The sequence below is a fragment of the Lepus europaeus genome, chromosome 7, assembly GCF_033115175.1.
Source record: "Lepus europaeus isolate LE1 chromosome 7, mLepTim1.pri, whole genome shotgun sequence".
In the NCBI taxonomy this organism is placed as follows: domain Eukaryota; kingdom Metazoa; phylum Chordata; class Mammalia; order Lagomorpha; family Leporidae; genus Lepus; species Lepus europaeus.
Genome location: NC_084833.1, coordinates 34637104 through 34649046, shown reverse-complemented (window position 1 = coordinate 34649046; position 11943 = coordinate 34637104). Strand labels below are relative to the sequence as shown.

At 43.3% G+C, this 11943-nt stretch overlaps 1 pseudogene; it reads left to right on the top strand.

Moving 5' to 3' along the window:
- Positions 1–1634: 1634 nt before the first annotated feature.
- Positions 1635–11943, top strand: part of LOC133763712 (pre-rRNA 2'-O-ribose RNA methyltransferase FTSJ3-like) — a 43949-nt pseudogene continuing 33640 nt past the window's right edge.

Below are 11943 nucleotides of genomic sequence, written 5' to 3'. Positions count from 1 at the left end.
GGGGGTGGGTGAATAAATGTGCAATAAATCAACCCTACTGGGACATCCCTGATTTATTTTCTCGCTGATGGATTCCAATCCCCTCTTGAACCTCCAGCAAGAAAAAAAAAAAAAAATGCCCCCTTCACCTCGTAGGCCGCAAAAAGCCGGAATCCAAAGGCTTTACAAAGATAACCTTGTTCCAGGCAAACAGCAAAGAAACTCCTGCCTCCGCAGAGAAGAAACCGGGCGGCAACGGTTACTTTTTCTGGCCGCCCGGCCCCGGCCGCAGCTCGGGTCGCCGGGTCGCTCCGCAGGCTGCGATCGCGGAGACCGGAGGCGGCAGCGGAGAGTGAGGTTGGGGCGCCGGGGATAGGGTGAGAAAAAGCCCCGTGCGGGAGCGGTGAGCGCGCGCGCGGGCGGCCCGGGGTGGCCACAGAGCGCAGCCGGAGCACAAAGCTGCGCGGCGCCTTCCCAGCCCCTGCACCTGGCCTCGGGCCGCCGCGGGCACCCGGGGCTCGGGCCAACACAATGCACCCGGGCCTAGGCCGGGGCGCCTCGAACACACAACCTCGGGACTTTCTAGTAAACAGCTCGCCCGGCCCTCGTCCCCACCCCCCATCCCCGCTGCCCGGCGGTCGCCGCTGCCTCTGGCGGCTACCCCCCTCCTTCCCTCCGAAGAAAGCCCAGCCGAGGAGGGGGCAGCGAGGTGCCGGACCCCAAGAGGTCGGGGGGCCGAGGGCTGCGGGGGAGGGGAGAAGAGAGAGCGGACAAAATGGGGAGTGGGAGGGAAGACAGCTCCGCCAAAAAGAATTCGCTTTCGCTCGGGGCTGGAAAATAAGCCCTCCCCAGGTCCCGAATCCGCCGCTGGGCGAATGTCAGGGGCAGCGGGGCAGCCGCGGTCCGCAGCCTCCGAGTCCGCCGCACGCGCCTCTGACAAGGCACCTCTCACCCGGGCTCCGCTTTGTGTGCGCATTTTTTTCCCTTCCTCTAGCGCTCGGCACCGGGCGCCCGGCCGCCTCCTCCCCCTCCCCCGCCCTCCGCCTCCCTTCCCGGGGCGGATTACCTTTCCCGGGCTGCGCTCCGGGTCCCGGGGATGCCTTCAGCGCCCGGCGAGCAGGCGATCCATCGCCGAGCGGCCCGAGCCGGCTGAAGGCGCGCGGGGGGCGCGCGGGGGCGGCGAGGGGCGCGGGCGGGCCAGCACCTTCGACCCCGGAGGTCCCGCCGCGGGCTGGGGCGGGGGCCGGGGGGCTCGGCGCAGAAGGGAGGCGGGGGCAGAAAGGACCCGAGCAGCCTCGCTGTGGGGAGAGAGCGAGCGAGGGGGCGAGGAGAAGGGAGCGAGGGCGCGGCGAGCCGGAGGGAGCGCGAGCGGTGCAGTGACAGGGACTGCCACTGGGGTCAAAGGAGCACAGCTCCAGGAAGCAGAGCGGCCGAGGCGCCGCTCCGTGCGCGCTCCCCGGCGGGACCCCGCGCCCCTGCACGCCCCTCCTGCGCTCCTGGCCCTCTCGAGCCCCCACTGGCTCCCCGAGGCCCCCCGAGCTTCGAGAGGAGGAGGGAGCCGAGGGCGAGGCCGGCAGCCTGCTGGTGCTCCCGGGTCAAGCAGGCGGCAGGAAGCTGAGCTGCAAGTTCATCATCGAGTGTGATCGGCGAAAAAAATGATAGGGGACGCGGAGGGTGGGGGGCGGGCCACGGAGTCCCCCGAGAATGAGGGAAATGTCCCCCCAGATGGGCGGATTCTGCAGAAGGAACACCCAGGCCCCCCACCCATCGACCTGCCAGGCGCTGTCAGTGGTCCTGGCACCGCTCCAGGGCGCAGAACTCGCTGCGGGGGCAAGGGAGAGGGCTGGGGCGCTTCGCCCAGACCTAGGAAGGCCACCCTAGGTTCCCTGCTGTCTGCTGAACGGAGGTTTTCGTTTTCCTAGGGGAGAGCTGTGCTCCCTTTCCCCCAGCCTTTCAGTGCAATCCATACCCAGACACACTCTCACCTCCTCTCTGCAATGTTGTTCCGAGAAAGAAAGGGCCGACCCAGCCGATGCTGTCTTGCACCTCCATGAATTAAGACAGGTTCAGGATAGGAAGGTGAGCCGAGGCCAAGACTCTCTAATTGTTTCATTTATTTATTTTTTTGTTTTGTTTTTTACACATTTTCCCCAAAAGACAAACACTTCAAAAACATTGAAAGAATCAAAGTTAGTCTGCATGTCACTGCTCCTTTGGAAAATAGAAGAATCGCATGCAAACAACATCAGGATAGGGAAAGCCGCTGTGAGGCTGGAAGAGGGAAAACAAGGGAGAGGAGGCTTTTGGAAAACTTGGTTGGCAGGGCTGTGTGTGAAGAATGAGATGGCTCTTGTGATGTTATGCCATTGTCAGAGCTGAAGGATTTGGACGGCACCCGGATCTAATTCCTATCCAGGAGTCAGACTTAGGGCTCTAGGCACTCTCCAGAGGGAAATCCAATGTGTGTGTGTGTGTGTGCACGCGCGAGCCCGTGCACCACAAGAGAAAAGTGTGCTAAGTGTACTGTGTGACAACTGACCAGACAGCCTGGCTGAAATTATATCCCCTAAAAATAAAAAAGGAGCCATTTCAAACTGGTCTGTGGCTCTCTCTGCTGAAACTAATTGGTTTCCCGGGTCTGGGGAGGAAGGGAAAGAGGCTGGTAGGAGCCCCTATAAAAAAAGATCAAACGGAATTCACTAGAAAATATTTCCCTTTTACAATGGGCTTTCCTGGCACTTGAATGTTAAGTAACCCATCTCTTAGGACTGGACTGAAATGAAGGGGAAGTAGTCTTCCTAATGTATTTATTTCATTGTGCACTGTGCCCAGAGTGTTCGTACTTGTCAAATACACTGGACTCTACAGGATGGGGCCTTTCCTTGCCCAGAACAAATCACAACAAGTCTGGATGTTAAAGGATGCCAAAGGTGGGGTGAAGGAGCACTTTCGTGTTTTGTTTTCTTTTGTTTTCCAGCCCAGGAGCGAGCGCTGACAGCAGTCAGGTTTTTGAAGATAAGCTTGGTTTTGTTTCCCTCGCCCTCTGTGCTAGCAGTACACTGCTCTTACCTAAATTCTTCGAGTTTTTACATTGGTTTGTGCTGATTTAATTAGTAGCCCCTCCAAATCATCACTAGACAAGTAATTTCTGTGATTTTCTTTCTTTAAAAAGCAAACTGATAAGCAGTCAAAACAGCACAACTAGTCTGAACTTGGTTTTAAATCTAATACATGCACATAGTGAATAATAATGCATTCTACTTTACTGACACATTTTACAGGGTATTTGGTGGCATAAAAAACCAAGTTGGTGATCCTTTACCAAGTTGATGAAAATTCACATACCATTTTACTGACAGGAGAAAATGTGGTAAAAGGCTTAAAATCATACAGTGTAGTGCAGAAAAAGTCAAATCCTACTGTGTCCCTTGCTGATAGATCAGTTATCCAGTGGTGACCAAGCTGGATTTGTGTTATAAATTTTTATTTCCATTAGGTTACTAAAATGAAAAGCAGAGGATTGTAAGTGAATTTAAATAGTAAATCAGTCATACAAACTCACTTTTCAAATAATTCTCATTATACGGATTTGAACATATTGCATTTTGTTAAATTGTATTCTCCACAAACACAGCTACCTACATTAAATCCTACTTTTTAATGATTGGCTGTGAACTGTCCCTTCATATTATCTTCGAAATATTGCCTTAGTATATCAAATTTTAAATGCTATTAATTGAAACTATTTTTTTAAATTTTAGGTGAGTGATTTTTAATACTTTTATTGTTTATCATGGATAAGACAAGAAAGACAAACATCAAACCGTGAGTTCATGATTGGCTTCAAACAAATGATGCAATTGTTTTCCTTTAATGGAATTGAAACTGGGCCCTTTCTCCAGTGATTTTGTTAAAGGAGCTGGCAAATATGCTTCCTGCTAGCCCACTGAAATACCTTTTAAAATGTGTTTTCAGAATACATTGTGGAAGAAACTGTGAAAGAGGGGTGGGGGACATCTTTGTGGAAGCCTGGAACGCGAATGATGCTTGCCTTGGAAGCGCGATATTTTATTTGGAGTTGGCTTTCATTTGCCATATGAGAACAGACTTTCCCATATTTCAAGGACATGCGTACAGCTTAAAATTTGGTTCAATCCTTGTGGTTCTTCTTCAAAAAAAAAATCATTGAAGTTACTGCATTCCATTCAATAATTTCATTGAAATTATGGACACCAATCTAATTCTAGGAATAAACAGCTATTTTACCTTTTTAAAGTTGCGGATATTTTTATTATTTTCCAGCAAAGGCTAAGATGTACACTATCAGAAATCATAGCTTCTTTTTTTTTTTTTTTTTTTTTGACAGGCAGAGTGATAGTGAGAGAGAGAGAGACAGAGAGAAAGGTCTTACTTTTTGCCGTTGGTTCACCCTCCAATGGCCGCTGTGGCCGGCGCATCTCGCTGATCTGAAGCCAGGAGCCAGGTGCTTCTCCTGGTCTCCCATGTGGGTGCAGGGCCCAAGCACTTGGGCCATCCTCCACTGTACTCCCTGGCCACAGCAGAGAGCTGGCCTGGAAGAGGGGCAACCGGGATAGAATCCGGCGCCCCAACCAGGGCTAGAACCCGGTGTGCCGGTGCCGCAAGGCAGAGGATTAGCCTGTTAAGCCACGGCGCCGGCCAACTTCTTTTTTTTTTTTATTAAACTTTTATTTAATGAATATAAATTTCCAAAGTATAGCTTATGGGTTACAATGGCTTCCCCCCTCCCATAACTTCCCTCCTGCCCGCAACCCTCCCCTTTCCCGCTCCCTTTCCCCTTCCATTCATGTAAAGATTCATTTTCAATTCTCTTTGTATACAGAAGATCAGTTTAGTATATATTAGGTAAAGATTTCAACATTTTGCCCATATAGCAACATAAAGTGAAAAAACTACCATTGGATTACTAATTATAGCATTAAATAGCAATGTACAGCACATTAAAGACAGAGATCCTACATAATTTTTTTTTCAAATTAATTAATTTTCTATGCCATTTCCATTTTAACACCAGGTTGTTTTTCTTTTTTTTTCATTTCCAATTCTTTTTATATACAGAAGATCACTTCAGTATATAATTAGTAAAGACCTCATCAGTTTGTGCCCACACAGAAACGCAAAGTATAAAAATACTGTTTCAGTACTAGTTATAGCATCACTTGGCTTTAGACGACACATTAGGGACAGATCCCACATGGGGTGTAAGTACACAGTGACTCCTGTTGCTGATTTAACAATTTGACACTCCTGTTCATGGCGTCAGTAATCTCCCTAGGCTTTAGTCATGAGTTGCCAGGGCTATGGAAGCCTTTAGAGTTCGCTGACTTTGATCTTATTCCGATAGGGTCATAGTCAAAGTGGAAGTTCTCTCCTCCCTTCAGAGAAGGGTACCTCCTTCTTTGATGGCCCCGTTCTTTCCACTGGGATCTCACTCACAGAGATCATTCATTTAGGTCTACTTCTTAATAGAACTATTATTATGATGCCATTTGGAAAAACCTCTGAGTCAATCAACTATTTTTTTATTTTAAATTTCCACAGTTCTTCTTCTTCTTCTTTTTTTTAACTTATTTCAAATATTTTCATCATAAACTCCTGCCCATATGGAAGAATTATGCCCTCTACGTTGTGTTTTCCTTCTTTCCATGCTATGCACATAGTAGAAACTTGGAAATATTTGCTAAGGGGCTCTATGGGTCAGTGAATGAGAAAGTAAGGAAGAGAACACATGGGTGAAGAAGACAAATCCATGCCAAAGCTGCACTGAAGGAAGTGATGTCGTGAGGCCAGCCTTGGAGGGGAAGAGCTAAGGACTTCCCATAGAGTTCTAAAACAGCACATTTTAATGGGTTTGCAAATGTCTGTAGGAACATAAAATAATACAGAAGGCTTTTCAAAACTTAATTTTCTCATAGAGAAACTGACATTATGTACCATGCCCATTTAAGGGTATTCTTCTTTTAAAATTCAGTAGAATGTCAAAATGGACGCTAAGAAAAATTTGTGACTAAGAATTTGCCAAGATGGTATATCAAGATATATTCTCAAAAGAAACGTATGTGACTAATCTGATCTTTGGCAGATCGTTTTTGAAGTTCTCAGAACAAACATATAAATAACGTGGGTGTTTTTTCTTTGTATTTAAAATTTCCTTTTAGTTAGCCAATAAAAATGTTTATGGCTAAAAAAAGATTCAGGAAATACTAGAACAGAAGAAATTTTGTTTCACAAAATAGATTTTATAGTCAATTGACTTAGAAAGGCTAAATTTAACCAGTTCTTCTGGAAACTTAATAAGCATAGAGGGCATAGAAATCTTAAAATTTTGCACTGATTCTTACCGTATTTACTAGTCAATATCTAATCTATGTCATTGAATCAAAGTGTTATGTATGTAGTAATTGATTTTAAAAATCTGAATAAGAAATGAAACAGATTAGTGTGCTTTTAGTTTTAATGTCCATCCAAACAGGCTTATATGATCTTTGTTATCAACTAACACTTTCTAAGTCTTTCCCTATGTCATGGACCCAACTTTGGAAAAGTAAAATTTAGGGTAACTGGGATAGACTTGTCATGGAGGAAGAGATGTTCTTGTTGAAATAAATGCCACAGTAATCTCTCTTGAACTATGGTAGAGAAAAGCAATAGAGAGGAGAGAGTGTTTCAAGTTTAATAATTCAATTTGACAAGCTAGCAAAAGATATGTCAATATTTTGAGAGTGCAATCTATAATGTTATTTTCTTTCTCAGCAAAAATAAATAAATGAATGGATACATTTGTTTAAAACTGAGTTTGAGAGACCAGTAGAATACAAATTGTTCTTTATAATTAATGCCATGATTTGATTACCCTATATTTATTTATTTGAAAAGTGGGAGTGCAGGGGCCAGCGCTGTGGCACAGCGGGTTAACCCCCTGTCCTGAAGCACCGGCATCCCATATGGGCACCAGTTTGAGACCTGGCTGCTCCACTTCTGATCCAGCTCTCTGCTATGACCTGGAAAAGCAGTGGAAGGTAGCCCAAGTCCTTGGACCCTTCCACCCACATGGGAGACCTGGAAGAAGCTCCTGGCTCCTGACTTCAGATAGGTGCAGCTCTGGCCGTTGTGGCCAATTGGGGAGTGAATCAGCGGATGGAAGACCTCTCTCTCTCTCTCTCTCTCTCCATGCCTCTCCTCTCTCTGTGTAACTCTGACTTTCAAATAAAATTAATTAATTAATTAATTAATAAAAAAAAAGAAAAGTTGGGGTGGGAGGAGAAAGAGTGGAGAGACAAGAGACCTTTCCTCCACTGGTTCACTCCAAAATGATCCCAGGGTTCAGGACTGGACCAGGCTGAATCCAGGATCCTGGAACTCAATCTGGATCTTTCACAGGGAAGGTAAAAGCACAGTTCTTGAGCCATCACCTGCTGCCTGCCAAGGTGTTCATTACCAGGAAACTGAATTGGAAATAGAGTGGGGACTTGAATTCAGATGCTCTGATGTGGGATGCAGGTGTCCCAAGTAGTTTAACTGCTGTGCCAAAATGCCTACCCCAACAAGTATTATTAAGCTCCACTCTGTGTCAAACACAGTTATTCAACCATACCAATGGTCTCATAATGTAAAAAGTAGGGAGCTCTTCCTCCTACTATGAATATATGACACTATTTTGGTCAATGAGAGACCACATATACTACAGTGGTCACATAAGATGACATCTCCTAGTGACTTTGGGGCTGTCTTAGTCTGTATAAGTACATTCTCTGATGTGCCAACAGCACATTTCTCAGAACACATCCTCACTGCTAAGCGATGTATAGCTGAATATAATCTCATAGGGATGGGGAGACACTGACTTAAAGCCATCACACAACTAAATGCAAAGTATAACTGTGAAAAGGAGAGGCATTTGGTGCAAAGAAAACAGGAAAAAAGGAGACCTCCTCTCTGGGGCTCAGTGAAGGCTTCTGGGGTGGAGGAAAGGAATTTAAAGATGTCTTCAGAAGAAGAAAAGCCACTTTGATCGGATACTGAGAACGAAGACTTGGTGCGAGCAGAGTCTGGAACTTATCTGGAATTGTGGATTGAGGCCAGAACTGAAGGGCCATGCCAAAGATACTTGAAGGTCACAGCTAAGAGCTTGTTCAAGGTGTTTGAGTTTATCCTGAGAGCCATTAGAAGCTATTTAAAGATCTTAAATAGAAAGTGTGGAATGCTGAGATTAGTGTTCTGAAAAGGTCCCTCTCCTCCCCAAATCAAAGAATGGATTTGGAGATCTAGAGTGAACATAGGGAGGGCAGTAGGAGCTACTAGAGTCATTGGGTTGGAGGTGATGGTAGCCTTTTACCAGGAGACTTTTGGAGGGGAAGATGAGCCAGGGACAGACATGAACGGACTTGAGATTTGAATAAATTTTACATTAAAAAAAAAAAAAAAAGACTACCAGATTCTTAAAGTGCTGGCTGAAGACCCTGTTAGTGCCCAGCCAGAAAGGGTGACAACCACATATACCTAATGACTTTCTTACCTCATCTCCTCTTCACACTCCCACGCCAGTGGTCCTGTGTCCCTGTCATCTCCATTCTATCTTTTATACATCTCTTTTCAGAAAGAACTGCAGCACTAAACACAACACTGGTATGAAATATCAATAACCTAACTTTCTTCAGATCCTAAAATTTCATCCATTCCATATCCCACACCTATTTTTGTCCCACATATGGGATGCAGGAGGTAAATGATTTCTGCTTTCCTTTGAAGTGTTTAGGAGCTACCTCAGTTCCATGACTGTCCCTATTCCCTTATACTTGACATTCAACACAATGTTCTAAGGAATTCCCAACAAGTTTTATTATTATTGAGATATTTAAAGAATCACATGTACTTTTGAGGAAACACATAGACATTAACTGCAAGTACGACCATTTTCTCGGTACTGGAATTGTTCCGTGTGTTTTCTATCAGCCTTGAAGCATCCACTGTATGGATGATGTTCCAGTTGTTTGCTTCCTTATTGATGTAAACGAAGTCACTATGGTCATGTTTAGCAACCCAGACTGCCCTGAAAAGATGCAAAGCAAATATAACAGATATTTTAGGACTAATAGAATTACAAAAACTCTACTCCTTTCTTGGCTTTTCTACATCCTGAAAATTCCATAGTTTCTTCTTTTCTTGTGAATCCTTAGAATGATCATCTATAAACAAAGTAAAACCTGCACACAGGAGAACATTTGAGATTAGGGCATGTGCTTTCACCATATATATAAAATGCAAGGAGGTTTTACTGGATGGTAGCTTTAAAAAAAAAAAAAAACACAGTACTATAACAAAATCCCTATTTCATGCTTAGGACAGAAAAAACTTAATTTTTTTCCTTTTAAAAAGTACTCTATTGATTGCTTTGTGAAAAATTGGAAAATACAAACAATATACAGAAAATACAGCAAAAAGAAAAAAATTAGAAACCAGATGTAATACCAGTGCTCCCAAATATCCCTTGCTATTAGTTTCTTATGTAATTTTTCAGTGACATATACTTTGCAAAAATTGAATAAAAATGAGAATGCACACAGCAGAGCAGTATTTGAATCCAACCTCTGCTTATAACTACTTGTGTGACCTTGGAAAAGTTGCTTAAGTCCCCTGTGTCTTGGTTTCCTTCTTCATAAAAAAGAGATAATAAAAATACCCATTTTATAGAGTTCATGTGAGGATTACTGAGTTACTTTAAAAAATTTTTATTTTCATTTATTTGAAAGGCAGAATGACAGAAAGAGAGAAATAAAGGGAGAAAGAAAGCCAGACCAAAGATAGGAGCCTGAAATTTCATCCTGGTCTCCCACGTGGGTGGCACAGACTCAAGTACTTGAGCCATCACCCACTGCCTACTAGAAGGTTGGATCAGAAATGGAGGCGGGACTTAAATCCAAGGCACTCTGATATGGGATGCAATACCACTAAACATACCCCCCGAAATATATTTTTAAAGAGCTTGGAATAACGCCTGATACATAACAAGAAGTTATTACAGTTTTATTATCTACCTTTAAATATTTTAATACAAAATTCATACATAGTCAATGTAAATAAATATGGAAGTATGTTAAGAAGAAAAAATTTCTTTCTTTCTCCCTCATATCCCATCACCTACATAGCCTGTTTTTTTACCTGAATAAAACCCTGTCTATGCCTTTCTCTGTTATTAAATGTCTTTCTATGACTCTAGAAGTGCTTCGGGTGTTGTTAAGTTCACAATAGCCAACAATTCCTTTTTGATTTCAGGATATTGCACCCATATTACAATTACACAGGTTACTTTCAAGAGATGCTGCCTTCAGAATTCAGTAGTTCTAAAACATAGTAAGAAAGTCCTTCTGATATTCATGTTTGGAGGATTGATTGACTGGATGTTTGAAAGACCAAAAGATGCCTATTTAGTTTGTCAGTTTAGCACTGATTATGTTAGTTCTCTCCCCCGACCCTTAGGTATGAGTAATGTTCTAAAAAGCCAATTAAGGATTTAATGTTATGCTAGCTGCAATCCTTTCTTATTTATGCTGTTTCAATTCATCAGCAAAATAAAGATCCTTGAAAATAGTGACTGATACTTAAGATTTGTCAACAATTGTTGCTATAAAACTTGTTTGCATACTTCAGAGTCATCTAGAGTATACAATGGACCTGAATCTGTAGCATTCATCTGACAAGAAGAAGTTCAAGATGTGACAGAGATAACATGGGAAAGCTGTTCAGAGAAGGGAAGGATTTCAGTATTCTTTAAACTTGGCAGTTCTTTGTCAAACGATATGGCTGCTACTTTTTTCACCAGCTGAAATATGAAATATATGGAAGCTTAGATGGCCAGTGTTGAACTTTTCATAAGATTTGCACATGAAAGTTAAGTACTCTGCAGTACTCTTCAATCTTCATAATAGACATTCGCTTATCAAGTTAAACAAATATGGTGTGTGTACATGTCAAAGCATTGGCCTGGTGAGTTGTAAAGTTTTCATTGGAGAAAAGGCTGTAGTAAGAGGAAAATGTGTTCTACAGCAGCTATTATCTGGTATCTGAATCTGCTGCTGGCAAACCGGTCCTTAGAGCTTCCCTCCAAATCATCAATTTGAGGCATATGGAAATTGATGATGAAAATGTCTAGTATAACTAGAAATAGAATTTGATGAAAACTGAAGCATTGAACTGTGAGAAACTGTTAAGCCAGTGTCATCAAACAATGCTTCAAAAATAATGAAACAGAAATACTAGGTCTTTAGGAGTAATATTGCTTGAAAATGAAGAAAGCACATGGTATGCACAAAAAGTTTAAATACATGAGGTAATGCTCTAAAATTTTTAATTACTATTATTACAAAGACCACTCCAAAATTCTACACCCAGACTCCTTTCCATTTATCTCTAAGTAGACAATGACATCACGTCTCCTCTAAATTATTCAGACTCAGGGGATGGAATTGGCTCGTTCAACAGGGAATGCCATGTTTGGTGTTGGCACAGTACTCACAGCTTCCCTCCACATTATCCCCTGACTGCGAAGCACATTTGATGGTGTCCAAATGATTAAAAATTTTCCCTCTAGACCCTAAGCACTCAGAAAAACGTGAAGAGCAAAAATAGAACTGCACCATAAGGTATAATCATAAAACGTCATAGAAGGAGAAAACTTAAGAAGTAAAAAATGCCGCAGTCATCTGAGGGCCAGCAGTTTGTGAAGTCATTAAAAGTCATTCCATACGGGCTGAGTTGGAGGAAAAGTCAGAGGTCGCTTTGTTCTTGACTCCGAGTGAAATCAAAACCTACCCAGACCCTACACAAAGGCACCGACGGGCCGCCTTTTTCTTGCTCGGGATATTCTACTAAACACACACCAATGACTTATGTTCAGAGAAGTCTGTGATTCTGTTCATATTAATCCAT